Here is a 26,178-nt window from a genome sequence, read left to right as displayed (position 1 = left end):
GCACAAAGTCCTAAATTCAATCCAAGCATCGCTGTGCTAGTGTGTTATTCTGGTTCTTCCTCTTTCTCCATCTGTTTCATAAATAAATAAATCTCTTAAAAAGCACAAAAATAAAATATCTGCAGTCTAAGACACAAATGCAATCGTCAATACTTCTGTCACAATTGTAAGAATTACACTGTCTGCTTTTCCCTTTTATTTACATTGCATGTACATAAGTGATTCCACTGCTCCCTGGCAGACTTTTTCATTCTTTATTTTTGAAACAGACAAAAAAAGCAAAGGAAGAGACTAACAGCATTAAAGCTTTGCCCAGTGCCTTGACACTCCCATATCCTGCTGGGTGGGGCTCAAATCCAAGTCCAACCCCAACGTGGCAAAGCACAAGCAAGGCAACCGCCCTGCTGAGCGAACTATAATACCCCCCCCTTCACCCTGCTTTACCATTTTATTAAAGAAAAAATAAATCAACGATATTAAAATGTAAGACAAATGTCAGAATCAAAGCTGATCTAAAAATCCATTTCTCAAGAGACAAGCTTTCTGAAATGAAACAAGACACGTCTCTCCCCCTCAATTTAATGCCCAGCTCCAATGACATTTGTTCATTTGTTTTCCCTACTACTTAAGTATTGTCCCTACTACTTAAGTATTGTCTCAAAAAGTTTTGAATTGCACCATATGGACTTCTTTCCTCAACCTTAAAAAAGAAAAGTTGGTTTTTTCATTTGGGCTCTAAGTTTCTTTCAAAAGAGCGCTGCACACACGTGTTTATCCTGTTGAGTAAACGAAGGCACATAAGAACAATGCATAATTATCGCCGCTGATGAAGTGCACGCCCCTTGCCTGCTATTCTGACTCGATTATGGAAATGATCTTAGTCTTTCCTGTGACTAGGAAATGCCTTCCAGCGCTCCGTAAAGTTTCTAAAGACTCTGTGAACTACTTGGAATGACACCGTGGGTGAGAGGGCTTTCGGCACGCCAGGCAAGAGCTCCCGTGGCAGAGGCTTCCCCTTTCCTCCCCGCCGAGAAGACAGAGACCTCAGCTCCTTCCGCAGCACCCTCGGAGGGCAACGCGGAGGGAGGTGGCCCGCGGGCGCCGGGGGAAGCGCCTCCCAAGCCGGGCCGGGGACCCCGCACGGCCGGGCTGGGCTTAGCTGAGCGCGGGGCGGCGCCGGGTAGGCTCCGGGCTGTGGGCTCCCGGCTGCGGCCCGACCTCCGCCAGAGTCCACGCCTACCTGTTGGGCTCTGAAGAAGCCGGACTTCCCCGGAGCCCAGGAAGAAGGAAGGGCTGCCAGGGTCATTCGTCCGTCCCGCGCCCGCTTCAGCCCCTCCTCGGCGACAACACCTCAGCTTCCCCCAAGCCGTCCCCCAAACTGCAGTTCACTCCCCAGACCCCCGCCTCGGGCTTCCACCGTCCCGCCGCCGCGACCACCGCGGAACCTCCCCGCCCAAGTCGCTCAACTCACTGTGCGGGCCCCAAGCGTGGTCGCCCCCAGGGACAGGCAGCCCGAACACCGCCCCCTCGCGCGGGGAGCCGCCCTCGCGCACGGGATTCCGGAGCTCTGGCCCGCGAAGGTCCCTCACGGCGCAGCGCCAGTCCCAGCCGCATCCAGTTCCCGGCTCCGCAGCGCTGCAAGGCGACGCCGGGGCTCCCTACAGGCGGAGGCTGCCAGGCAGTGGGAGGGAGGGGCGCGCAGGCGGGGCCGGGGCGCTCCGAGTGGGGAGCGCTCCCAGTGTCCACCGGCTCCGAGGCGGCCTGAAGCCCGGCCAATCGACCGCCGAGCTATCGAGCGCCCACTCTGGCAGGCATGACTCCTCTATCGCCGCAAGAATGATGACGACCATAAAGGACTGTGCCCCCAAATTGAGGCCAGGAAAGAGGTTTTGCAATCCTGAGATTTTTTTTTTTTTGTCTGATTTTATTGCTAGCCAGAGTCTGTGAGGGGTGCTATTGGGACACGTGAAAGTCAAGACACAAACTGGAGCCTGTACAAATTCAGGCAGTGTGGTGGGTGTGGGCAGTGGAATGTTAAAAGTGAAAGGGACCCTGGAGACTTCAATGTAGTTTTACCTTCTTTTTTAAACCTGAGACTCCAGGGCTTCACTTCCCCAAGTTTACACAATTAGTAAAAGCAGAATTGGGACTAACGGCCCTTGGCACCAAGTCAAGCACATTTTCCCAGTATATTCAATTTTTGAAAAAGTAAATAAATATAAATATGCATCTCAAGCTTACAAAAATGTTGCAAGTATAGTACAGAGAAAATTTTCATAAACCATTTAAGAATTAAATTGCTGACTCATTGTCCATAAATATTCTAGTGTGTGATCCAATTTAAAGCATAAATTCACAATTTAAAGCATAAATATCACAAAATCACAAATGTAACTCCTAAGATCATAACATTTATATGATACATTACCAATTGTACCTATTTTATTTATTTAAGGTAGAAAACTTTAAAATCAAGCAAGGTATTCTCATACCTTTTTAGGCTGTAGCAGATTCTAATTTGTCTAAATCTAAAAAATAAAAAAAAATTTACTTGAGATGAGGAGATAGTTGATCTGTTGGAGAGCATGTACCTTACCATGCAACACTTCTTGGGGCAACACAGACAACAATGATGAGTGAGCTCCAATAGATTGTGGAGCAGTATGGAGGTACCTGTCTGCCTGTCTCTAAAATGAATTTTTAAGAAATTAGTGCGGCTGGGTGGTGGCGCACCTGGTTGGGCGCACGTATTACAATGCACAAGGACCTGGGTTCGAGCCCCTGGTCCCCACCTGCAGGGGAAAGGCTTTGCGAGTGGGGAAGCAGTGCTGCAGGTGTCTCTCTGTCTCTCTCCTTCTCTATCACCCCCTTCCCTCTTGATTTCTAGCTGTCTCTATCCAATAAATAAAGATTTTTAAAAAATTAGTGGGCAGTGGTTTTGCAAGCATTATGGTTATGCAAAGAGACTCTCATGCCTGAGGCTCCAAAGTTCCCCTTCACCACTATAAGCCAGAGCTGAACAGTGCTCTGGTAAAAATAAATAATAATAATAATGTAAAAAAATTAGCAGAGAGGATACTCAGCAGTGATATCACACATGACTAAGGTCTTGATGACATATAATTTTTAATAAAATATTTGTTACTGAGGGGGGAGAAGAGACCACTAGAATATGCTCTACATATGTGATACCAGGAATTGAACTCGGAGCCCTAAGCTAGCTAGTCCTATGTTTTATTGCTCTATCACCTCCCTCAGCACTACAATTTGTCTCACCATTAAAGTTATCTTCCTTTAAAATTTGAAAAGATTTAGCTATTGATTTGCTTATGTCATCATCACTTCAGTCTGTCTTCTTCAGATGCAGGGAGGGAGGGAGGAGATAAGATGGATAGAAATGTTTCCTCCAATGCAAATGGGGCCAGGTTCAAACTTGCATCACATCTATTGCAAAGCAGGAACACTATACCTGTGAGCATTTATTAACAAGAGAGAAAGGGGGGGGAGAGCAAACCAATGCCACCAAAGCTGCTAAAGTTGATTTTAATTTAAAGGTATTTTCTTTTTTATTGATTGATTATTGGATAGAGACAGAGAAATTGAGAAGGGAGGGGGAGATAGAGAGGGAGTGAGACAGAGAGAGACACCTGCAGCCCTGCTCTACCGCTTGTGAACCTTTCCTCCTGCAGGTTGGGACCAGGGGCTTGAGGCTGGATCTTTGTGCACTGTAATGCATACACTTAACTAGGTGTTCCACACCACCCTGCCCCACTTAAAGGTATTTCCTTTCTTTGTTTTTCTTTATTACCTTTATTTATTTATTGGATAGAGACAGTCAGAAATTGAGAAGAGGGGGGAGACAAAGAGACACCTGCAGCCCTGCTTCACCACTAGCAAAGCTTTCCCCTGCAAGTGGGGAGCCGAGGCTCTGCATTGTAACATGTGCATTCAACCAGGTAGACAACACCCAGCCCATTTAAAGGTATTTTCTACTAGACTTCTTCCCTATAAAGTTAACCTTTTCCCCTTTGTAAATATTTTGTTGAGAGTCTTTGAAACAATGTAACCATCTTACTTCTCACCAAGCTTAAAATAATTTTCTTTTATCTGTGTTAATTCAGAATGTCCTATTTTATTATCTGGGGTATAATCTCTTATTGTTTTTATGTTCACATTTTCATAAACTGCAGCATAATAATTAAAGTAGATATTTGATTATTTCAGATTTTGTATATAATTAATGTCTAACTCAGTATCTGGAGGACCCAGTGCCCAGTAAGTTTATCTGCAAATTTCTCATATATGGATGGGGGTCAGTGGGCAATGGCATAAAGGAAGTAAAGGCACCTGGATTAACTGACTCCTGATATGTAAAAAAGAGAATCAGTAACTTACTAAGGTAGGTAGACATTTAAATGCTAAGTCTAGATTTAGAATGTTTAGACCCAACTACCATTTTCTTTTTTTTTTTAAGTAATTTATTTATTTATTTCCCCTTTTGTTGCCCATGTTGTTGTTATTTAGATAGGACAGAGAGAAATGGAGAGAGGAGAGGAAGACAGAGGAGGGAGAGAAAGACAGACACCTGCAGACCTACTTCACCGCCTGTGAAGCGACTCCCCTGCAGGTGGGGAGCGGGGGGGGGGGGGGGGGGGGGGAGGGGGGCTTGAGCGGGGGGCTTGAACCGGGATCCTTATGCGGGTCCTTGGGCTTTGCGCCACGTGCGCTTAACCCGCTGCGCTACCACCTGACTCCCCTACCATTTTCTAAATCCTAAACTTGTTTTACTCATGTGCTTTACTGCTTGTTCTGTTCAAGCTAAATCCACTTCTTTGTAAATTGGAACTCATGATGTATTATAAAACTTGCTAATAAAAAGTTCTTGGTCCCAAAGGGAGTACTTCATTGTTCATTGTACCTCCTATAGGGGTATACATTCAGTGGAGACACCTCCAAGGTCTCAGTCACACACATAACTTGTGTCTCTCTGAATAATCTTTTAGAATCATCCATCGCCTGAGGACAATAAGATAATAAGCTTTATTGGTAAGAGTTTTCATTCACGAGGGCCAGGCAGCAGCTTAAGCCCAAATGGCGAGAACCTCAAGGACTGATGTAAGGATCCCGGTTCAAGCTCCTGGCTCCCCACCTGCAGGGGGTTGCTTCAATGGCAGTGAAGCAAGTCTGCAGATGTTTATCTTTCTCTCCCTTTCTCTATCTTCCCCTCCTCCCTCAATTTCTCTCTTTCCTATCCAACAACAATAACAGTAATGGCAACAATAACAACAAGCCAACAAAATGGGAAAAATGGCTTCCAGGAGCAGTGGATTCGTAATGCAGGTACCAAGCCCCAGCAATAACCCTAGAGACAAAAAAAAAAAAAAAAAAAAAGTTTCATTGATACTGGCTTTTGTGTCTCTGTGGGTGCTTTAAAATGCTTTACAACATTTTACTGTAAGACATTTTTAAAGTACAAAAAAGATCTGGAAGTTTTATATGTTGTATACTCACCATCTATACCTACATGAACATTTTACTAGTCTGTGCTCTTTCAACACACTACCTTTTTGAGTTCTTCCTTAATTTCCAGCACAATAAGATGCCCCAACTCTGATGTTCTGATTGAGGAGGTCTGGTTTCTTTTTGTCGAGAATGGTATTTAGAAATCCTAGGCATGATCACTTTTATCGAGGTTAGGTTGTCTCAGAAGATACAACTAAGGAATATTTATATATTCATACAAGTACAAAGTGCACCTATATTTGCATACTCTCATGTACAGTTATAACTATATTCTTTAATCTAACAACATATATTGAGAAAACATATGCTCATAGTAATACCTGCAGTCTAGTATCTTACTGGTTAATTCTAGTTTTCTCTCTCCTACAGAGAAAAACCTGGATTCTATTAACCTTGAGGCTATGTCCTTATTCAGACACCTCTCCCGTAGATATGCAATCATAAATGCTAGTTCTTCTTTTGCAATATGCTGTCCTTACCCTACAAAGGTTCTGAAAGTCCTGTATCAGGTATAACTTCCCCAACTCCCTTCTCTTTCCTTTCTGCAGCTCCCAATGCCTGTGACTATGCTAATTCCACTGGCCCATCCACATTGTTCAGGCTCCAATAACTCTTGCCAAGCATCACCTTAGGCATCCTCTTACCCACTTAATATATAAAGTGACTTTCTCTATAAATATATATAGAGAGATGTAGAGTTCTGTACCTATACACACACACACACACACACACGCACACACACACACACACACAGAGAGAGAGAGAATACTGTAAAGTATTCTGAAAAGGCATTTTAAAAAGTATTGCAGATTCTAAAGGAGAGAGCAATTACCATGAAGTCCAGTTTTAAAGAAAAGATTTAACATTCATAATGCACTTTGAAGGCTTAACAAAACTGAGTGCACCTGAGAGACAGCATAATGATTATGCAAAAAGACTTTTATGCCTGTGGCTCCAAGTTACCAAGCTCAGTCCCCAGCATCACTATAGTCTTGCTGAAAGAAAGAAAGAAAGAAAGAAAGAAAGAAAGAAAGAAAGAAAGAAAGAAGGAAAGAAAAAAGAGTGAATGCATAGAATATTCTCTGTAGAATAATTTCAACAGATTCCCTCTTGCTTCCTCCAAAAGAATGCCTTTTGAAGTACTGTTAGAGGACTGGGGAGGCAGTATAATAGTTATGCAAAGGATTTTCATGCCTGAGGCTCTGAGGTCCCAGGTTCAGTCCTCAAAACCACTACAAGCCAGAGCTGAGCAATGTTCTGGTCAGTCTTTCTCTTTGTGTGTATGTGCCTTTCTCTCTGTATCTTTCTCATTATAGTATTATTTTATTATTTTTTAATTCATGATACAGTGAGAAACTGGGAAATGGGAAAACAGGAGGGCAGAGAAAGAGAGACACCTATGGCCTGCTCTACTGCTCATGAAGCTTCCTCTCTGTAAGTGGGACCAGGAACTTGAAAATGGGTTCTTGTGTATGGTAAGTTGTACACTTTACCAGTTGTGCTACCATCCAGTCCCTCTCTCATTAAAATAAAGTATTTAAAAATAATGTTAAAACAAAATATTGAAAGAAAGTTCTGTTAGTATAATATACTTTATGTAGTGTCATATGATTAATATATAGAACAGATATAAACACTCAGAAGACCTGGTTTTAAAACTTACTTCTGTAATTTTGTTCCAAATAAGGACAAATCACCTAACTATAGTGGGCTTTGTTTCTATTTCTCCCAAAATATGCTACTTGAAGGATTTTTTTTTTTTAAGAGTAGCAACAGAGTATTTGAATTTTAAAACTAGAGGTCATGGACTCTAATGTGACAAACTCATTTTCTAGAGAAGGAAACCAAAGCTCAAAGAGATTAATTATCTTGCTTAAAAAATATGACAACTATAGAAAAAGCTATAAAGTTTATGTACATATAAACTACTCTATGCCTTAATCTAATCAGTGTATGTGGAGTTGGACATGGATCTAGGTATTATAGTTGATTATGAACGTAACTACAGTCATTTCTTTCATGAGGTAATATCAAATACTTAGTTATGGTTCTACCTATGCCCAACATTCCTGCTGAGATGCGCCAATCCTGAGTCTATATCCTCCCCTAGTGGCTAGATTGACTATTTACTTATTTGCCTTGACATATACAAATCTATGTATTTTAAATGAATCTTATTGTAGTTTGCCTAGAGAGGAAAATTCTTCCCATGACCAAAAGACTTCACATGAAATTGTATCAAAAACTTTCACAGATTATAGCAATTTCATTAATGCACTGCCAAAAGCTTGATAAGGGGGTCGGGCGCTGGTGCAGTGAGTTAGGCCCATGTGGCGCAAGGCGCAAGGACAGGAGTAAGGATCCCGGTTGGAGCCCCCGGCTCCCCACCTGCAGGGGAGTCACTTCACAAGTGGTGGGTGAAGAGTCTTTCTTTCTCTCTCCCCTCTGTCTTCCCCTCCTCTCTCCATTTCTCTCTGTCCTATCCAACAACGAACAACATCAACAATGGCAATAATAATAACCACAGCGAGGCTACAACAACAGGGGCAACAAAAGGGGAAAAAATGGCCTCCAGTAGCGGTGGATTCATGGTGCAGGCACCGAGCCCAGCAATAACCCTGGAGGAAAAAAAAAAAAAAAGAAAAAGCTTGATAAATCGTAAACTAGAAAAGTTACAAAAGATGAGCAGATCTTTAGTTAGAGGTGATAATCAATGTCATTTCAGGTTTCTGATCACATTGACATTGAAGAGTGAGAGATGACCCAACCCATATATTTCATGACATGAGTTCCCCACATTTTCATACCAGTTTCCTACATGGCTTTGTCAACATGGGCATGCAAACTTGACAAGAGTGAATCACTAAAAATTACAAAATTCTAGAATTGTTTTCCCCAAAGTGTGTAATCAAGAACACTAAATCTGAAAAGTATTAGCATGCATTCCTTTTCTAGAATACTAAACAGACATATATAAGAAGAAAATTGGTCCTCTTCACAAGCAGTGAAGCAGGTGTCTATCTTTCTCTCCCTCTCTCTATCTCTCTATCCTCTCTCAATTTTTCTCTGTCCAATCTAATAAAAATTAGAAATAAAAAAAAAAGGAAAGGGGGGGTCGGGCGGTGGCGCAGTGGGTTAAGCGCACGTGGCGCAAAGCACAGGGACCGGCGTAAGGATCCCGGTTCGAGCCCCCGGCTCCCCACCTGCAGGGGAGTCGCTTCACAGGCGGTAAAGCAGGTCTGCAGGTGTCTGTCTTTCTCTCCCCCTCTCTGTCTTCCCCTCCTCTCTCCATTTCTCTCTGTCCTATCCAACAACGAATTGTGTCAACAAGGGCAATAATGATAACCACAACGAAGCTACAACAAGGGCAACAAAAAGGGGGGAAAAAATGGCCTCCAGGAGCGGTGGATTCATGGTGCAGGCACCGAGCCCAGCAATAACCCTGGAGGAGGAAAAAAAAAAGGAAAAAAAAAGAAAAAAAAAAAAAGGAAAGGAAAAAATGGGCACCAGGAGTGGTGGATTCATAGTTCCAGCACCCAGTGATACCCTGGCAACAAGAAAAAGAAGAAAGAAAATACAGAGTGATCTTATCCATATGGGATAAATGAAGAAACTTAAAGCAAGGAAAAAGAGTCAAATAAAGACAAAATTTTAGATTCAGAATGCAGAATTAATGTTACCCAAGTGAACTTTCGAGATAAGGGGAAATGTCCTCTGGCGTATTATTCCTTTAATACAGTTTTGACCTACTTTAACAGACAGATAGGATGTGAACTTAAAGGACGATTTCCATAAAAGGGGGATGACTGGGTAGCAACAAGCTTATGGTGGTCAAGGAGAGAAAGCTCTAGATGATGGGATATAGAGCAGATCCAAGAAGAGGGTGGGGGAAGGAAGTGGTTTTTTTTATTGTTTTATTTTTTTTAATTGGAGAATTAATGTTTTACATTCAACAGTAAGTACAATAGTTTGTACATGCATAACATTCCCGTTTCCCATATAACAATACAAAAAGGAAGTGTTTTGAGGAATCAATAAAAGTGGTGCTGAGAGAAATTACAAGAGTCCTTGGTCAGACTGTCAATGTTGCCCTGCTAAAAAGTTCCTGATGAAAACCACAAAAAACACCACAAGAGAAATTAATCATGCACTTCATCTGTCAAGGTGAAAAAGCAAAATTTAATGACATTAGCGGCTCAGTTCTAAAATCAAGTACAGGATATATTGAGCTGGAGTTAGGACTGAGGAGAAAGGTAATGTTAATAAATTAATCCTCAATTTGGCTGCAAATTATTTAGATAAGTCAGCTATTAGCCTATAAACTGGTAACCTAAGAAAATAACTTAATACAGGGCTGGGCATTGGTGCACCTGCTTAAGTGCACATAGTACTAAGAGCAAGGACTCACACAAAGATCTGGATTCAAGGATCCAGATTCAGGGATCCGGATTCAAGCCTCCAGCTCTCACCTGCAGGCGAGGACACTTCATAAGTGGTGAAGCAGTTCTGCAGGTGTCTGTCTTTCTCTCTCCCTCTCTATATCCTGCTCCTCTGTCAATTTCTCTCTGTCATATTCAATAAAATGGGGGGGTGGCCGCAGGAGCAGTGGATTTGTAGTGCAGGCACTGAACCCCAGCAATAACCCTTGAGGAAAATACTACTACTACTACTACAACTACTACTACTACTATTACTACTACTACTAGTAATGTTTTCATTCAGGAATGTGTCATTCTCTAGATATAGAATATAAGCTGAGGGGTGGGTGTTGGCAGTATACCTGGTTGAGTGCACATATTACAATACACAAGGACTAGGTTTCAGGCCCCTAGTCTCCACCTACAGGGGGAAAGCATGCGAGTGGAGAAGCAGTGTTGCAGGTTTCTTACTCTCGGTCTCTCTCCTTCTCTAACACGCCCTTCCCTCTCGATTTCTGAATGTCTTTATCCAATAAATAAAGAGATAATTTACAAAAATTAACAAAAAAGTTAAAAGGGGCGTCGGCTGGTAGCGCAGTGGGTTAAGCGCATGTGTCACAAAGCACAAGGACCTGCATAAGGATCCGGTTGGAGCCCCCGGGTCCCCCACCTGCAGGGGAGTCACATCACAAGTTGCCAGGATAGCCTGAGCAAGTGCTCTGGGTTGGAGAGAACTCAACTGGAGCCAACCTAGGCTGCTGTGTGGGAGAGGGATCAGGGACTCGTGCCAAGCTAACGTGGCAGGAGATACACTCTGGGAGAAGGAAAGCAATTCCAAGTGTGTTTACTCAGAAAAGCAGCTGTATATATACTCACCAAGTAGGGTAGAAACAGGATGTGACTTAGAGAGGGTGGAGCGAAAAAAGACTGGTGGAAATCAGGGTGTACTAGGAAAGGGGGCGGAGCACCAGTGGGGATTAAACCAATGCCCTGGAGGCAGGGTGGTGCTTAGTTAATAATAGTTTATGTAAATAGACTGCAGCTTTAAGTGGGATCAAACCAATGCCCTGCAGGCATGTGGATGCTTGGTTAAGCAGGATTAGAGACAGAAGCTTTAAGCCGGGGGAGCTGACATGCTACCTAACAACAAGCAGTGAAGGAGGTCTGCGGGTGTCTACCTTTCTCTCTCCTTCTTTGTCTTCTCCATTTCTCTCTGTCTTAGCTAACAACGACGACATCAACAACAACGATTATATCTACAACAACAATGAAAAACAAGGGCAACAAGAGGGAAAATAAATATTAAAAAAAGATATAAAAAAAATTTTAAAGGATATAAAATATCCCACCAAAATTGTATTCACTAATGGGAGGCATAGTGAAGTGTGAAAACTGATGATGGTTTCTTATTTTAACTAATTAATTAATTTTTGACTCTTGGGTTATCATTGGATTCATTGTGCAAACACTGTGAATTCACCATTTCCAGTGGCCAGTTTTTCCTTTTTTTTTTTTCCTATAGGACAAAGCAAAACTGAGAGTGGGAGGGGGACACAGAGAAGGAGAGAGAAAGACAGACACCTGCATAACTACTTAATTAGTCATGAAACGTCTTGGCTGCAGGTGGGGTGTGGGGGTTCTAACCCAGGTCTTTGAGCATAGTACTGTGTGCAACACACAGCCCAGCCACCTCCCCAACCTCTTTTTTTCTGCTTTTTAAAATATATATGTATTTTTATTTATTTGTTTTGGATAGAGACAAAGAGTAAGAGATAAAGAGACACCTGCAGCACTACTGCCCCATTTGTGAAGCTTCCCCCCTGAAGGTGGGAACCAGGGACTTAAACTCCAGTCCTTACACACTGTTATATGTATGCTCAGCCAGATAAACCACATAAGTAATAATTTCTAAATGTTGTGTATGCATTAATATGTACACTCCCAGGGAAATGGGCAGTAGCACAGCAGGTTAAGTGCAAATGGCACAAAGCACAAGGACTGGCGTAAGGATCCCAGTTCGATCCCCCGGCTCCCCACGTGCAGGGGAGTCACTTTACAGGCCATGAAGCAGGCCAACAGGTTCATAGGAGGTGAAGCAGGTCTGCAGGTGTCTATCTTTCTCTCCCACTCTCTGTCTTCCCCCCCTCTCCATTTCTCTCTGTCCTATCTAACAATGACAACATCAATAACAACAACAATAATAACTACAACAATAAAAAAAGAACATGGGCAACAAAAGGGAAAATAAATAAATATTTAAAAAGTATGTACACTCCTTACAAGAAACTAATACCACAGGTATTGGTTATGGCCAGCATTTTAAGAAAGAAACAAATCTTGCCATAATGGTGACCCGGAAGGCTCCTAAATCTCCCTTTTTCCACTTGGACCAGTTCCTTCTCAGAGAAACTCAAAGACACTTGTGTGATTCCTACACATTGGGCAACTGAGAAAAACAAACATGTAAACATTCACACCATAAACTCATATATATAACAACTTACATTCAGGAGGAATCTGAATTGCAGATTCTGTCAGAGTAGTGAAGGGTTTGGAACTAACAGCCCAGTTTTTAAGATTGACATTCAAGGTCAAGTCTCCCAAAATGCCTTGCTCTGAAAGCCAGTGGGGCTTGTGCCCCATAGCCACCAAAGAAGCCCTTCTCCAATGGGCACAGTAGCACTCCCTGTGGTTCTACTAGTTGTAGAAAAGTTATGATGCATTTTTTTCTTTTTTTGCATAAAAAAAAATTTGCTCCTTCCTCCACAACCCCTCAGGATCTCCAGATCTGTTGTGACAGGATTCATCTTTATTGTCCTTTGCTGTGTTTCTTAGAGCCCAATTATGAGTGAGATCATCTGGTATTTGTCCACCTCCTCTGGCTTATCTCACTCAGTATGATGCCCTCTAGATTTCACGATGTACCAACATGTTGTCATTGTAATTGCACAAAATAATGACTTATTTTATCCTTACTTCTCTTTCAACCTCCTCCTCTCTCAATTTCTTTCTGTCCTATCAAAATAATTAAAAGGCACTAATTTCATTTTTATCCATTCACTTATAATCTTTGTTCCTAACTACATTTTATATACTTCAATTAGTATAAAAAGACTTTAAATTTTGTTTTGAAAAACATTTCCTCTTACACAAGGGACTTTAAAAAATTATCTGAGGTAGTGTAAAGTAGAGGAAGCAGACACAAGGAGAAAATGTGTAAGTCAGTAAATTATTATTAAGATGAGCAAGAATGGTCTATAAATGAATTTGTGCTCTGGTCTATAAATGCCTGAAGGCTAGCAAATTGAATTCAAGAGTGTATAATTCTATTCCATATTATTAACATTTTTCGTTTCTTCCTTATCTTTGACTCTGGCTCCACTGATTACCCAAACCACATATCACTAATTTAATTCCTAGCGGTTGTTCATACTGGTCTGTGAAATATTTGCATCTAAATAAGGCTCTTACCTCGAAGTCTGTAGCTAAACAAGATTGATATAGAAACCAATCTTTATTCAAAATTGCTTCAAGGATAATATGATCCAAATAAATTAATAATAGACACAAAGAATTTCCATAATTTTTCCCCTCCAGAGTTATTCCTGGAGCTCAGTGCAAGCACTACGAATCTAAGGCTCCTTGTGTCCATCATTTCCATCTTTTTTTATTTCTATTTTAGTTTTACTTTATAGGACAGAGAAATTGAGAGGGCAGGGGAGATAGGAAAATAGACAGGCACCTGGGGCCAGATGGTAGAGCAGAGGGTTAACTGCACATGGCTGGAAGCACAAGGACTGGCACAAGGTTGGAGCAGCCCACCACCACCTGCAGGGGGGTTGCTTCGCAAAAGTTGTGCAGCAGGTCTGTAGGTGTCTTTCTTTCTCCCCCCTCTCTGTCTTCCCCTCCCCTCTCGATTTCTCTCTATCCTATCAAACAATGACATCAATAACAATAATAGTAATAGCAACGTTAAACAAGGGCAAGAAAAGGGAAAAAATAGCCTCCAGGAGCAGTGGATTTGTAGTGCAGGCACCGAGCCCCAACAATAACTCTGGAGGAGAAAAAAAAAAAAAGAGTAAGGAATGAAGGAGGAAGGAAGGAAGGAAGGAAGGAAGGAAGGAAGGAAGGAAGGAAGGGAGAAAGAAACGGGGTTGGGCGGTAGGGCAGCGGGTTAAGCGCACGTGGCATGGCGCAAAGCACAAGGACCAGCATTAGGATCCTGAGTTGCTTTACAGGCAGTGAAGCAGGTCTGCAGATGTCTATCTTTCTCTCCCCCTCTGTCTGCTTCTCTCCATTTCTCTCTGTCCTATCCAACAACGAATAATATCAAAAACAACAATAATAACCACAACAAGGCTACAGCAACAATGGCAACAAAAGGGGGGGGGAAGAAATGGCCTCCAGGAGCAGTGGATTCATGGTGCAGGCATGAGCCCCAGCAATAACCCTGGAGGCAAAAAAAAAAAAAAAAAGAAAGACACCTGTAGACCTGCTTCACTGCTCCTGAATCCGCCTCCCTGTAGGTGGGGGGCAAGGCCTCGAACCCTGACTTTTGCACGTGGTTATATGTGCACATAACTGAGTTTGCCACTGCCTGGCTCCCTCCATAAGTATTTTTATAGCATAAATAATTTTTCTTTATATATAATTCAACAAGAATACTATTTAGCACCTGTTTTGAACTTTGCACTTTTGCTGGATAAGTTCAGTTTCTTAACCTGGACAGCTATTTTTTTATCGTGAATTTTACAATACTGGATTTGAGCCTGAATATTATACTATTATCTCATGTAATTTTTCTTCCAACATATTTGATACCTTTCTTGGGGAAATGTGGACATGTACCCTTGTGGCAACTATTAAAATTCAGTAAATCAGTATTTCCTTAATAAAGAGATATTGGAGAAATAATAGTATTTATTCATTTATACAGTATTTATTCACTTAGAAGATTTATTCTTCAGTAGATACCTGATGGAAGGCTTTTAATTACCTGACCTTGTATTAGCAGACTGTCCATATAGTTTATTTTTCTCACTTTTGAGAGTGAAAAGAGAAGTTATTGAGGCCTGGGAGGTTGGCACAGTAGATAGTGTTGAAATCTCAAGTATGAGATCCTCAGTTTGGTCTCTGGCACTACATACACCAGATTGATACTCTGGTTCCTCTATCTCCTTCTCATTAATAAATAAATTTTAATAATAAAACCAGGGTAGCTATTTTTAAATATTATGGATTCTAAAGCACAACCAAAGAATTGAACTTCATTTAAATTAAGGACATTGTCTTCAAAATACACTATCCTACACAGCTATTAAGAACAATGAACCCACCTTCTCTGACCCATCGTGGATGGAGCTAGAAGAAATTATGTTAAGTGAGCTAAGTCAGAAAGATAAAGACAATATGGGATGATCCCACTCATAAACATGCCAAAGAAGCACACTAAGGGCAGGTGAGGTAGCTCGCTTGGATCGTGTGCTTCTTTGGCATGTGTGAGACCTGGGTTCAAGCCTGAAGGAAGTTTCAGTGCTATGATCTCTTTCACTCTCTCTTAATTTCTGGCTGTCTCTATCCAATAAATAAATACACATAATTATTGTGCAATTCATTATGATCACTATTGTAAGCTTAGTAGGAGACACCTTGCAATATGCCCAACTGCATGCTCATTGCTTTGCATATGCCTGGTAGTAAATATCTTGCTCATTAAATAATCTTTATATTAATCAAATTGAGAGTAGCAGTGACCTAATATTGAAATGCTTGCCTATTTTCCTTCTTATTTTTTTTGAAACAGATTTAAAAAAAATTTTTTTAATATTTATTTTATTTATTTATTCCCTTTTGTTGCCCTTGTTGTTTTATTGTTGTAGTTATTATTGTTGTTGTCGTTGTTGGATAGGACAGAGAGAAATGGAGAGAGGGAGGGGAAGACAGAGAGGAGGAGAGAAAGATAGACACCTGTAGACCTGCTTCACCGCCTGTGAAGCGACTCCCCTGCAGGTGGGGAGCCGGGGTTCGAACCGGGATCCTTATGCCGGTCCTTGTGCTTTGCGCCACCTGCGCTTAGCCTGCTGAACTACAGCCCAACTCCTTTTCCTTCTTATTTTTAAGTGAGAATGTTAGAGGTAAGAGAATAGAAAATAAGGAAATTCAGGTATACTATTATACTCACATATTTTAGGATAAATGCTGTATGAACTTTATTCTGACTTTTTGATCTCAATAAAAGAAGAATCTTCCATTAAAGTTTTGGATAAGTTGAGCAAATAACAAAATTACAAGACTCCCATTAAAAAAATAAAAGATTGGGGGTGGGGCGGTAGCACAGTGGGTTAAGCGCATGTGGCGCAAAGCACAAAGACCACCTACAGGGGCATCGCTTCACAGGCAGTGAAGCAGGTCTGCAGGTGTTTGTCTTTCTCTCCCCCTCTCTGTCTTCCCTTCCTCTCTTCATTTCTCTCTGTCCTATCCAACAACAAAGGCATTAATAACAACAATAACAATTGTTGTATGATTTACATTGGGTTGTTCTAGCTCTCCCCCTGCCAAGAAAATTGGTTCAGTCCTGCTAGTTTTGCGGGCCACTTGTCCCCACCCCAAGGAACCCTGAGAGAGTTCCAGAGTTCCACAGTGTGAGAGTTGTTGGCGCCGCCGTGGGAGAAGGAGGCAGCAGAGTTCTATTTGGTGATTAGTTTGGTTTAGTTTATGAATCGTTGTTCTTGAATAAAGAAATACAGCTTCCCTGCCCAGCCGTGTGTCTTTGAGTCTCTGTTACCCGCCTGTGAAGCTAGCCCGGCCAGCTGGAGCCTCCGAATTTTAACAACAAACAATAATAATAACAAGAGCAACAAGGGCAACAAAAATGGGGAAAAATAATAATAACCACAATATGGCTACAACAACAAGAGCAATAAAAGGGGGGGAAATGGCCTCCAGGAGCAGTAGATTCATGGAGCAGGCACTGAGCCCCAGCATTAACCCTGGAGGCAAAAAAAAAAAAAGAACATTGAGAGGATATAGACACTTATCATTATTATTTATGAGATGATAGCAAGAACATGAGTAATATTTTAAGAAATACTCTGAAATCATCTTGAAACTAAAATTAGGCACATATTTCTAATGGAAAAAAAAAAAACCACTATCCCACACAAAGGTTACTGAGGACATAACATTCAATCACTGCTTAGAAGATAATAAAGAGAAAGCAGAAGTACACAATAGTCTGCAGTGAGTACCCCCCAACACTTCATCTCCACTATTCCAACCTTTGGGTCCATGATTGTTCAACAATTTGTTTGGCTTTGTATGCTAACTCTCTTTTCAGCCACCAGGTTCCAGATGCCAGCATGATGCCGACCAGGCTTCCCTGGACTGAAGACCCCACCAATATGTCCTGGAGCTCCGCTTCCCCCAGAGATCCACTCTACTAGGGAAAGAGAGAAGCAGACTAGGAATATGGATTGATCAGTCAACACCCATGTTCAGTGGGGAAGCAAATAATGAAGCCAAACCTTCCACATTCTGCAACCAACAACGACCCTGGGTCCATACTCCCAGAGGGATAGAGAATGGGAAAGCTATCAAGTGAGGGGATGGGATATGGAGATCAAGTGGTGGGAATTGTGTGGAGTTGTACCTCCTCCTATCCTACGGTTTTGTTAATGTCTCCTTTCTTAAATAAATTTAAAAAAAGATAATAAAGAATTCTTATCTTTCACTGTACATACAGATATAAAACTTAGAGTAAATAACTTTTGCCAACTCAGAATCCTGAGAAAATGCACTAGTCTCAATATAGGACAAAGAAGAAAAGGATATTGTCAACAGCAAAAAGGAATTCAGAGTAGTAATGGCTCAAAGTGAACCTGGCAGACTATGAACACTAAAATCACCAAGGAAACACAGAGCAATGAAATAGCAATAGGCTAAAAGAAATGTCTGAAGCTCATTCAATGGTTCAACCTTTAAACATCAAATGAAATTCAAGAATAACTTAGTTGTTGTTCTGAGTAATTAAAATTAAAAGAAATGAAAGTAGCACAAATAAACACATTTAGTTCATGTGAGTCAAGTTTAGTTAAGGACTTGTAATTTGTAAGGTTCAATTTTCATGGTGCCATAAAAGGGGGTGAACTTAATGGGATCTTAAAATTCATCAAGTACAATTCCCTCTCTTTTATAATGACTCCTAGAAGGATTGAATTACCCTAATGTAACATATGCAGTCCATAGAAAAGCTGAAACTCTAATACAGGACTCATGACACTTGATTCAGACATATTGCGGCTGTACAATTAGTTCTCAGATGCTGGTCTGTATAAGAATCACATGTGGGGAAAAATGTCATCTAAAATGAAAATTCTTAGAACTCTTTTTAAAAATTTGATGAAGTGGGCCCAGGGTGAGTTGAAGGGATATACACTTTAAACACATCTTCCTAGGAATTCTCACTAAGAGGCCATCAACCCATAACTTAAGAAACTGCTAGAAATTTAAGAAAACTGGGCTGGGTGGGTGGTGGCACACCTGGTTGAGTAAACATATTAACCAAGTGCAAGGACCTGAATTCCAGCCCCTGTTCCCCACCTAGAGGTAAAGCAGGTCTGCAGTTGTCTCTCCTTCTCTCCCTCTACCTCCCCTTCCTCTGTTTCTCTTTGTTGTATCTAAAAAAAAAAAAAAAAGAAAAAAAAAGAAAAATCAGATCTCATAAAAATATGAAAGACAAGTCAAGTAGAACACCTGGAGTAGCAGAGAGGCACTGTTTCTATTCTTATTTTAAACATTTGTTTTCCTGACACCAAACTTTATTCTGTCTGTGATCCTTACATACCACTACCAGGACTCTTCTCCTAAAAATGGCTTTAGTTGTGCCATGTTTTTCTCTAAAGCCTTCAAGGGCAGGCAGCTTATTACCCACTTACAGCCATTAGTGCATCGTGTGGAAAACCCTTTGCCACTAATTGTACCTACATAAATTCTGTTCTTTCCTCAAAGGATGGCCCAAGCTGCCATGCCTTTTTTTTTTTTAATCACAACATTCACCACTAATCTTTTTGGCTCACTGATATCATCATTCAGATGCCACTGATCACACAGTGCTAGCAAATTTCTCCTGCTAGATGGTAAGTAACTTGGAGTTAAAGCACATGTCTTGAATAACATGTTTTTTTTTTCCTTTTGTTACCCTTTTTTTTGTTGTTGTAGTTATTATTGTTGTTGTTGTTAATGTCGTCGTTGTTAGATAGGACAGAGAGAAATGGAGAGAGGAGGGGAAGACAGAGAGGGGGAAAGACACCTGCAGACCTGCTTCACTGCCTGTGAAGCGACTCCTCTGCATGTGGGGGTCGGGGCTGGAACCGGAATCCTTACGCTGGCCCTTGCGCTTTGCGCCATGTGTGCTTAACCTGCTGCTAACTACCGCCTGACTCCCCAATAACATGTGTTTTATGTTACTCCCAATTCCACTCTTTTTTTATTTTAATTTTTTATGTATTTTTTTTCTATTTTTTTCTTGCTTCCAGGGTTATCGCTAGGGCTTGGTGCCTGCACTATGAATCCACTGCTCTTGGAGGCCATTTTTTCCCATTTTTGTTGTCCTTGTTGTTATTATTATTATTGTTGTTGTTGTTGGATAGGACAGAGAGAAATCGAGACAGGAAAGGAAGACAGAGGGAGAAGAGAAAGATAGACACCTGCAGACCGGCTTCACGGGTTGTGAAGCGACCTCCGTACAGGTAGGGAACCAAGGACTCAAACCAGGATCCTTAAGCCAGTCGGAGAGCTTCACGCCATGTGTATTTAACCTGCTGCGCTGCCCCCCAGGTCCCTCCTTAACTTGCAGACTCTAAAAACTCCAACCTTTAACCGGAGAGCAATTACCTATGCTGCAGTACTAAGCAAATGTTTTCAACATCTGTGTTAAAAATAAAAAAAGAAGTATAAATACAATGCAAACGCAAATTTAGAAAAGCTGGGGGAAAATGAATGAAATCAAGGAGAAAAGGAATCCAAGCATTGCGCAAAGTAGACGTTGAAAATGATCACATCTTCTTCGTGTGATTATACGAAGAGCATCATTTCTTCTCTCAATGAGATTTACCTTGGGGCTACAAATTAAAAGAATGCCTAGAGAAATGTGCTTTAGTTTATCTTTTCGTACAAAGCTAATAAACAAAATCTTTAAGATAGAACAATGGTGGTATTTTTGCTAGTATGGTCAGACATTGCCTAAATTAGGAGTTCATACTGGGGCTAGAGAGATTGCAAAATGACTATGCAAACAGACTTTATGCCTGAGGCACCAAAGGTCCCCAGTTCAATCCCTAGCACCACCATAAACAGCTGAGTAATGCTCTGGTTAAAAAAAACAAAACAAAACAAAAAACTATACAAAAAAGTTCACAATTGTGTTTCCAACCCCAGTTGTTTATAACAGTATTAGCCAAAAGCTCTCAGATGCTGTTATTTACGGAATGGTGCATTTCCATACTCTTTTTCATAACAACAACAAAAAAAAGAGGCAAGTAACAGTTTAATAAACTTCTTAAGAGAAAAATGCTGCCTAGCCTAGTGAAGAAACTTCATTCATATGGAAAACTCCAGTAAGAAAAGGTAGGGCCATATATACTACAAAATTAGCCATTGTGATATGTCCTATAGAGCTGCTTTACAATGTAATTAAATGTATAAGAGTCTAAATAAAGCTTGTATCAGAATGCTATTTATTGTAGGGTTTACTATTATGTGTAGGGTGCTGGGGATGGAACTTAGGGTCTCATACATGGGAAGTGATAGCTCTAATTACCACTGTTGTACATTTGCAGGACCTGAGTTCATAATTTTTTTAACATAATTGTAAGAAAAAAAAAGACTAGTTTCATGTAGTGTTAAAGATAGAACTAAGGATCTCATGCATGTGTGATATCATAGAGTGGTCTTCCTTTCCAATTTGAAAAATATTTTTAAGAATTTTAATATTTTTACCACCAGGGTTATTGCTGGGGCTCCATGCCTGGATGACTCCAGCAGTCTCAGTGACCTTTTTCTTTTAATAGATGGGGAGACAGAGAGAAGGAGAGATAGAGGATAAAGTAAATGAGATCTATTCTAGAGTTTCTAAAAGAAGAAACAGACACCTTGCATTTATTTTTAATATTTATTTATTATTTATTCCCTTTTGTTGCCCTTGTTGTTGTAGCCTTGTTGTGGTTATTATTGTTGTTGTTGATGTATTTCATTGTTGGATAGGACAGAAAGAAATGGAGAGAGGAGGGGAAGACAGAGAGGGGGAGAGAAAGATAGACACCTGCAGATCTGCTTCACCACTTGTGAAACAACTTCCCTGCAGGTGGGGAGCCGGGGGCTCCATCCAGGATTCTTATGCCAGTCCCTGCGTTTTGCACCACCTGCCCTTAATCTGCTGCGTCAATGCCCGACTCCCACTTTACATTTTTTTAAATAATGTTTTAAGAGTACAATTTCACACCTCTCAAAACATTTTTACCATACCACACTCAACACCATAGTAGTAATAACTCTCCACCAAAGTCCATTGAATACCCTCTCCTCTGCCATTGCACACACCCTCCCCCTTTGAGTAACTCAAACCTGCAGTCCAAGTCCAAATACTTGTCTTTATTTGACTTTGCTTGTTTTCACTTGCTTTGTTTATTCATGTATCACGTATCAGCAAGATCATTCTGTATTTTCCTTTTATATCAATGTCCTTAGTATTTCTTATAGGGGCAGCTTAGTAGTGAAGAATTCATGTAAGGGGGCCAGATAATGGTGCACCTGGTTAAATGCACATATTACCCTGCATAAGGACACAGGCTCAAGCCCACGCTCCCTATTTGCAGGGGGAACACTTCACAAGCAGTGAAGCAGGTCTGTGGGTGTCCAGCTTTCTCTCTTCCTCTGTATCTGCCCCTTTTCTCTCAATTTCTCCTCTATCCAATAAACAATAAAATATTTTTAAAAGAATATTCTTTAAAAAAGTCCTTTAATAGTTATAAAGTTCTTCATTAGTCCTTCAAACCTGAGTGATTATCTAGCTGAAGAGAGTATTCTTCAGTGGAAGCCTTTTTTCATTCAATACTTTAAACATATCCTGCCATTTAGAGTTTCTGCTGAGCAAACAACTGATAATCGTGTGGGGGTTCCTTTCTAAATGACTCTTGGCTTTTCTTGTAGCTTCTTAAAATTCTCTATGTCTAGATGGCACAGTCGTAGAATTGTGTAGACTTACAAGCATGAGGTTGAATTTGATACCCACTATCACATATACCAGAATGTTGTTCCGGCCCTCTCTCTTCTCTCTTTTTTTTTTTTCCTCCAGGGTTATTGCTGATGCTCGGTGTCTGCACCACAAATCCACTACTCCTGGAGGCCATTTTTGTTGCCATTGTTGTTTTATCATTGTTGTGATTATTATTATTGCTGTTGTTGTTGTTGTTGGATAGGACAGAGAGAAATGGAGAGAGGAGGGGAAGACAGACGGGGGAGAGGAAGACACCTTCAGACCTGCTTCACCGCTTGTGAAGCCACCCCCCTGCAGGTGGGGAGCCAGGGGCTCAAACCTGATCCTTATGCGGGCCCTTGCGGTTCACACCATGTGTGCTTAACCTGTTGTGCTACCGCCGGACGCCCTCTCTCTCTTTCTATAAATAAAATAAATCTTTAAAAATAAAAATAAATAAAATTCTCTATGTCATTAGCAGGGAGGTGGCATAGTGAATTAAGCACTGGAAATAATGATTTACAAGACAGTTGTCATATTGATACAGTTTGCTATTTTTCCATGATAGGTGTATGCATACTACTACCAACTTAGGTTCTTGTACACCACTGTTCATTTGATCACTAATGCTCACTCAATCCAGTTGACTAGAGCCTTATACCTTATAGACAAATACGTTGTGGGTGTCGGGCGGTGGTGCAGTGGGTTAAGCGCATGTGGCGCAAAGTGCAAGGACCAGCATAAGGTTCCCGGTTCGAGCCCCCAGCTCCCCACCTGCAGGGGAGTCGCTTCACAGGCGGTGAAGCAGGTCTGCAGATGTCTATCTTTCTCTCCTCCTCTCTGTCTTCCCCTCCTTTCTCCATTTCTCTCTGTCCTATCCAACAACGAACAACATCAACAATGGCAATAATAATAACTACAACAAAGCTACAACAAGGGCAACAAAAGGGGGGAAAAATGGCCTCCAGGAGCGGTGCATTCATGGTGCAGGCACCGAGCCCAGCAATAACCCAGGAAGGAAAAAAAAAAATTGTAATTATGGCTTTATGTTGGGTTAGTTGTGTGAAAGGGATTTTCTCTTGAAAGTGTCTCTCTTTCCATTGCCTGGATACTGACAAATTTTGTCCCTTGCTACTAAAAGTCTGTCTATGTAGACTTCCATATGTATTACTGTAGTTTCGGTGTTAATTGTGGGAGAAGGGAGACCCAAGTCCTCTCTATTTAGTCATCTTGGCGCCATCCTGGATTAATTTATTTATTCTTTTTTTTTTTTTAGATTTTATTTATTATTAATGAGAAAGGAGGACAGAGAAAGAACCAGACATCACTCTGGCACATGTGCTGCCGGGGATCGAACTCAGGACCTCATGATTGAGAGTCCAAGGCCTTATCACTGTGCCACCTCCCAGACTACAATTTATTTATTCTTATACTTAGAACAAGATGTAAGAAAGGGAGAGACACCAAAGCATGGTTCTACCTGTTATGGTGCTTCAGTGTGTTGCCAAAGGTTAAATTTATGGCTTCAAGCATGGTAAGGTATGCACTTTGCCAAACTATCTCCTAACCCCTATAAAATTAATTGACTATTGGAGGCCGTGAGGTAGTGCACTGGGTTAAGCACACATAGTGCAAAGTATGAGCCCCTGGCTCCCCACCTGCAGGGGGGTCACTTAACAGGCAGTAAAGCAAATTTGCAGGTGTCTTTCTCTTCCCCTCTGTCTTCCCTTCTTCTCTCAATTTCTGTCTGTCCTATCCAACAACAACAATAATAGCAACAACAACTATGGGAAAAATGGCCTTTAGCAGCTGTGAATTCATAGTGCAAGCACTGAGCCCCAGTGATAACCCTGGAGGCTTAAAAAAAATTAATTGGGAGTCAGGCAGTAGCACAGTGGGTTAAGCGCACGTGGTGCAAAGCGCAAGGACTGGCGGAAGGATCCCGGTTGGAGCCCCCGGCTCCCCACCTGCAGGGGAGTCTCTTCACAGACAGTGAAGCAGGTCTGCAGGTGTCTGTCTTTCTCTCCTCCTCTCTGTCTTCCCCTCCTCTCTCCATTTCTCTCTGTCCTATTCAATAACGACGATATCAATAACAACAACAATGACTACAACAATGAAAAACAAGGGCAACAAAAGGGAAAAATAAATAAATATAAAAAAGAAAAAAATAATTAACTATTTTATATGGTTCATGAAAACTCTGTCTTAGAGTAAGTCTCAAATATGAGTTTTTTTTTCCATGTCCAGGTTTACTTGTTTTGTTCTCTTTATTAAATCAGTGGTTTAGCAGAGTTTTACAAAAATATAAGATTTGGAGGGGTATCATTTCACTACCATACAAAGTCAGTGTTAAATCACCACATCCTCCATCAAACTTCTGTGAACTCCTCACTCCACCAAAATAAAAACAAAACCAGTAAAACCAAAGTTCTTACAAAGTCCAAGATACAGTTTGGTAAGTATTTTTTTTTCCCCTTGCAAGTTCACTTGTTTTAGTCATCTACATTAAATGTGTTTCTGTCCTTTTTAAAAATTTTTTATTGGGGGATTAGTTTTACAGTTGACAAAAATGTAAATGGAATGGGTTCCCCTCTGCTATTTTAAGAGTGATTTGGTTTTGTCTTTCTTTTCTTTTTTTAAAATATTTATTTACTGGATAGAGAGCCAGAAATTGAGATGAAGGAGGAGATAGGGAGAGAGACAGAGAGACACCTGCAGCGCTGCTTCACCACTTGTGAAACTTTCCCCCCTACAGATGGGGACTAGTATGTCTTTCTTAGAGTTAGAGCTATTGCATATCATTATGATGTATTAGTAAGATATTACAGAATGATATAGAATGAACCTTAAAAACATGTAAATGATAAATATAAGAAAGTAATAAAGTAGAAACAACAATATATATGATTGTGTTGGAACTTAAAAATCTCTTACTTTGAATATGGACCCCAGATCAAATAGATGGGATTTATAGTTAACAATAATTATATCCTTTTCCCATATTTGGGATCTACTCGCTGCCCTGACCCAGCTTTCTAGTTTTATTTCCAACTCCGACACTAACTCCCCAGACAATACCTTTAGCCCACCTGCATGTTAGCTGTCAGGCTCAGGCAAAAATTAGTAAAGTCATGGGCCCCTAAAAATATACCTAAAATAGACCTACTAGCTTTTTCCAAAATGGAGATCCTAATCTCACCAGCTATATTTTCTTTTTTTTTTTTTTTTAATTTTTTTAAATTAATTTTATTTTTGAGAGATGAAGAGAGGAGAGAGAGAGAAACACCAGAGCACTGCTCAGCTCAGGCTTATGGTGGTGCGGGGGATTGAACCTGGGATTTAGGAGCCTCAGGCATGAGAGTCTGTTTGCATAACCATTATGCTGTCTCCCCCACCCACCAGCTATATTTTCACCTTTATATTCCTGATTATTAAATGATTTGTTCTGCTTTATAACTTTTTTTTTTGCCTCCAGGGTTATCGCTGGGACTCAGTGCCTGCACTATGAATCCATTATTTCCCTTTTGTTGTCCTTATTATTATTGCTGTCATTGCTGTTGGATAGGACAGAGAGAAATTGAGAGAGGAGGGGAAGACAGAGAGGGGGAGAGAAAGATAGACACCTGCAGACCTGCTTCATCACTTTTGAGGAAACCTCTCTGCAGGTGGGGAGCCAGAGGCTGGTACTTGAGCTTTGCACCATGTGCACTTAACCCGCTGTGCTACCACATGGATCCCTCTGCTTTATATCTTAATGCTTTTTCAGCCACCAAGTTGCAGATACTACCATGATGCCAACCTCACTTCCCTGGGCAGATGACCTCACCAATGTGTCGTCACCTCTCCACAGCCCTACCCCACTAGGGGAAGATAGAGACAGGGTGAAAGTATGGATGGACCTGCCAACATCCATGTTCAGCAAAGAAGCAATTACAGAAGCCAGACCTCCCAACTTCTGCACCTTATAATGATCCTGGGTCCATACTT

General features: G+C 41.1%; 1 protein-coding gene and 1 long non-coding RNA gene across 6 annotated transcripts in view; one reads left to right on the top strand and one right to left on the bottom strand.

Annotated features, from left to right (window-relative positions):
- HEATR5A (HEAT repeat containing 5A) overlaps positions 1-1,856 on the bottom strand; it is a 112,521-nt gene extending 110,665 nt beyond the window's left edge. For 4 of the 5 annotated variants that reach the window (XM_060175219.1, XM_060175222.1, XM_060175221.1 and 1 more), the window contains exon 1: positions 1,472-1,856. The gene's annotated coding sequence lies outside the window, so the exon portion shown is untranslated. Of the gene's footprint in view, positions 1-1,240; positions 1,437-1,471 lie in introns of those variants that run through there. The other variant, XM_060175220.1, reaches the window with a different exon arrangement.
- LOC132533464 (uncharacterized) lies at positions 1,748-17,657 on the top strand. Its single transcript, XR_009545355.1, has 3 exons — positions 1,748-1,886; positions 6,873-6,998; positions 17,278-17,657. It is a non-coding gene; the product is annotated as an uncharacterized LOC132533464 (long non-coding RNA).
- The last annotated feature ends 8,521 nt before the right edge of the window (positions 17,658-26,178 follow it).

Source organism: Erinaceus europaeus, chromosome 16, assembly GCF_950295315.1.
Source record: "Erinaceus europaeus chromosome 16, mEriEur2.1, whole genome shotgun sequence".
NCBI lineage: Eukaryota > Metazoa > Chordata > Mammalia > Eulipotyphla > Erinaceidae > Erinaceus > Erinaceus europaeus.
The sequence above is the reverse complement of the archived record's forward strand: the minus strand, read 5'-3'. Positions and strand labels throughout refer to the sequence as shown.